Source organism: Nanorana parkeri, unplaced genomic scaffold (assembly GCF_000935625.1).
Source record: "Nanorana parkeri isolate BGI_ZX_2015 unplaced genomic scaffold, ASM93562v1 scaffold10, whole genome shotgun sequence".
Lineage (NCBI taxonomy): Eukaryota > Metazoa > Chordata > Amphibia > Anura > Dicroglossidae > Nanorana > Nanorana parkeri.
Window position 1 is genome coordinate 4,697,422 of NW_017306278.1, and position 4,482 is coordinate 4,701,903.

A 4,482-nucleotide genomic window follows, 5' to 3' on the forward strand; every position below is an offset into this window, starting at 1 on the left:
TTTTTTGTAGTGATGATTTTTACTTGGTTTCAATCTGACCACTTCCAAGGCTAGAGCTTCAAAGGAGGTTTCTAGCAGCTTAAATGTGCTAGTAGCATAACTACTAACGTGCTCCCAGATCCTGCAGGTTCTGGGACACTGTTAGCGCCCCACCCACAGCAGTCCACATTTAATCTGTCCACTTTCCAGGTTCCACACCCGCTTTACTGGTTGGTCCCACCCATAACCCTTCTCTAAATATGTGGTGGCCATCTATCTCACCCACTGTACTGGCCACCCATCACATCCACTTTATTGGTCGTTCCCATGCAGAACCCTACTCAAAATATCTGGGGGCCACCCATCACATCCACTTTACTGGTTGGTCCCATGCAGAGCTCTACTCAAAAGAATTTGGGAACCACCCATCACACCTGCTTTACTGGTTGGCCCCACCGAGAACCCTTATCAAAATATGTGGGGGCCACACAAGCCTCCTCTAAATATGTGGGGGCCACGCAAAAGCCTCTAAATATGTGGGGACCACCAATCACATCCACTTGTTGTTCCCATACAAAACCTGTCTCTAAATATGTAAGAACTGCCCACCCATGGCCCTGGTTCCCTGCAATGCCTTTTGGAGGTACTGTGCATGTGCAATAACCTAAATAAGGTTCACGCTGTGATCCCAGGACATGGCCCGAGACAAAGCTTCCAGACAAACAAGAGGCAAGACTGTCCTGGCAAGTCCAGGACAATTGGCATCTCTGGAGTAGGGATTAGTCACCACACAGATTGAACTGATGGGTTCCTATTGTGTATGAGGCTAAATATAAAACAAAAATGTAAAAATGAAATATATTATTGTATTTGACAAATGTGCTAGATCATATTTTGAGACTATAAGGCCTCATTCACACAGCTTAGTCGGCCCGTACAGATCTGTGCGGTGTGCAGGGCCGCTCCCAGGAAGGATGGGTGCTGCGTGTGATTGTACGCAGCAGCCTGTTCTTCTCTATGGCTACATGCCGCTGTGCGCTCACCCAAGCTGCACATCCGTGCTCAGACTCGGGCAGGATGGATCCTGTCTGCATCCGAGCACAGACACACGCACCCGCACGGGTGTGCAGCTCGGGTGAGCGTACAGCGGAATGTGGCCGTGTACTCCCATAGAGAACAGGCTGCTGCGTACAATTACACGCAGCACCAGTCATTCCCGGGAACTGCCAGATACGGCCCTGCAAGCTGCGCAGATCTGTACAGGCCCACTGCGCTGTGTGAATGAGGCCTTAATGTATTTGTTGCCCAGACCTATTTTTCACCATTCTGTTCCTCAGTCTCAGCCCTGGATATGTACCCGGTCCTTTTAAGGTGGAGCATGTGACCTCCTGCAAGGTTCCTGTGCTCTCGCCTGAGTAGCCAATTTTCAGGCCCGAACTGCCAAGGAGGAAGGAGTTGACCCTGTGTAAGCTCTGACACAAAGTTTACACAGGGTTTAGACTTGGCGCTGAGATAAGGGAACAGAGTAAGATAACGTGCTGGGAAGGTGAATATTGGTGGTGGCGAGTGTTTCAAGAGAACCTGTCGCTTGTCCCTAAATGGACAAAGTTAGTCTTTTTAATGAACTTTGTCCTCCTTAATACAGTTGCATTAGCACATGAGGCATGCTAGAAATGGCCTCCTAGTCAATATTATCAGATATTATTTTAGAATGCACTAAGTGCTTAGGTGTGACAGACTCCCAGCAATGGTGTCCTGGTCACTTCCATGTGGCTGAGGATCTCCTAGAACAAGGTCACATTTTCTGTTGAGCTCTGTGTCCTATGATCTCAAGTTTTCCATCCCTGACCGATAATTTCCTTCTCTTCTCATCCCTGCAGATTTGCACTTACAGAGCTGCCCAAACCTCAGCACAAAGGAGGAGACTGGGACAAGCCGGAGAGATTCCCTGAGCCGTAAAAATACCAGGACGCTTCTTTCTGTGGAATGAAAAAAAGAGCGGCAAAAAACAGAACGAGATCCACAAGAATCAGCAGCCAATCAGCGTGAACTCTGACTTACGACATGTTTGTAGGATGCCGTGGGCACCGTTTCCTTCTGAAAATGCTAGTCGCATGGCTGTCATGCTCATCCGTTAACCTCCGTACGTTCTAAAGCCACCGACCTGGGACAAGTATGCAGATCAGAACTTCCTACTGTGTTTTTGTTCCGGGTCAGTGACTCAAAGAATTGAAGCCACAGACATCCTGGGAAATGGCGTTTACAGAAGGAAATTGGGAAGGGCAGCTCCATATTCCTTTCCATTTAAAGGGTTTGTCCACTCAGAATTGATATTCAGTTGTTGGATCGTTTAATCACTTTTGGGCTTTTTATTTAGATCGGACATCCTTGTGCTTGATTGCCCCAGCAAACTTCTAGGTCCTGCACACGCAACAGCAAATGCAACATGTAATAAATAGCTGCAGAATCTGGCAACTGATGCCAGGCATAAATTAAAGGGACAGTAATAAGGTTTTTGGTCAATTTATTGTAAAATATTGTTTAAGGCTCCATTCACACCAGATCCAATGGGATTCATTTTTCAATGGATCTCAATGGAGGGTAACCCAAAAAATGAATGGGTGCTAATGGGACCAGGTCACAATGTTCCATTGTACTGAAGAAAAGTAGAACATGCACTTTTTTTTTTTCTTCAGTGCAAAGCAGCAGTGTGAACCAGTCCTGTTCACTTTTTGGTGCCCTTGCATTGGCATCCATTGCAATGGATCGGAAGGAAATCAAAAGCTACAATTGCACATCAACGCACCCTCCGTTGACTTGCGATTACCTTCCACTTTGGTGTGAATGGGCCCAGAAAATCCAAATCTCAGTTTTATAAGCAAGGTCCATTTAGGACCCTCGGCCTGCATGCTTGCTTGTGATCAGCCTTTGTATCATTAACGGGTGGTACCATCCCTGCTAGGAGAGGGGAAAAGGGGCGTGTCCTACTTCTGACTCATCCTGCATTGTGTGTAAACTGAGCTCTCCTGCTTTTTTGGCTTGTCACAGAGCTGGTACTGTCCTTTTATTGCAAGCAATATGAAACTTTACTATTCAGTTTTCTTCTTCAAAATTTAAAGGAGAAATGAGGAGTGATTTTCACTCACCTCATAATTCTAGCCGACCTGTGACAATGAGACTGTCACAGGTCGGCTCAGTAGATCGGGAGGTGAGCGAACACATACCGGTGCTCGCTCACTTCTCGAACTTTATTTTAGTTATATATATATATATATATTCCACAAAGTAGCAGGCGAATGGAGCTAAGAAGTAAGTCGGGATACAACTCCGCCCAACACTGATTCAACCCTTTACAACAGAAATATCAATTTTGAGCTGACTTTGCTTTTTTGTTTTTACATTTTAAACAGTACTCATTTTATCTTTGTGCCTCATGTTAAAATGTCACTGGAGTATTATCAGCATGCTCAATGACATCGCATAAGGAGGCAAAATGGATTCTGCAACTTTGTATGGCCATCAGGAAATACTCTTCGTAATCTGAGCTCTTTTTTTTTTTTTATATCTGAATTCTCGCAGCGCACGTCCTTTAAATATGTGCCTGGTACCGGAATACGGTTTAAAGTTTTGCTTTGTTTTTGGGTTTTTTCTGTTTGTTTTTTATTGTGTTTTTGAGTTTGAAAGAGTTTACTAACTTATATTACCTATTTATATACGTGTGAATGAGCTTATAATATTCAGTAAGTTAAAAGCACTATATTTGCAAAGGTGTGACTTGATTTGTGTTTTGTTTTTTTGTTTGTTTTAAACATTGAACTTTGTATACGGAAAAAAGAATTGCTGCACATTGTTGTTTTTTTGACCTGTTTAGCCTTAATGAGCCTCGTTATTACCGTTTAATAAAATGTTTTATTAAACTTTCATTGCCTGGGTTGTGTTGATGCTATAAGGCAGTGCGGCCAGCAGGTGACGCCAGAGCTTCCTTTTACTTACTGCTTGTGGAGTTCAATCCGTTTCTGTTGGGGCCCCAACAGATCAGCACAGGATCAGCATAATCACCACACGGGTGGGGTCCGTGGTTTTTGGCAAGGAGAAGGTAGGTACAGACAGGGGGTTACATTGTTTTTAGAGTTTTATAGAGTTAAAAGGTATATCTAGGAAACAAAAACAATATTTAGGATTTATATAGCGCCAATGGTTTGCTCAGCGCTTTACAATATAAGGAAGACTTGACATTTACAAGATGGTAAGGAGGGCCCTGCCCTTGAGAGCTTACTATCTAAAAGGGATACAAGTGATGGTGTGTGTCTGTGTGTGTACAGAAAAATACTTGTTGATCCTGGTAGACATCCAGCGGGCTCCTATCTTCCTGTGCAGTGTCCCTCTGCTGCACCAGTGTTCTCAGACCTTCACCAGTTCTCTGTGGACTACAGAACACCACACACACACACACACACACACACACACACACACACACACACACACACACACACACACACATAC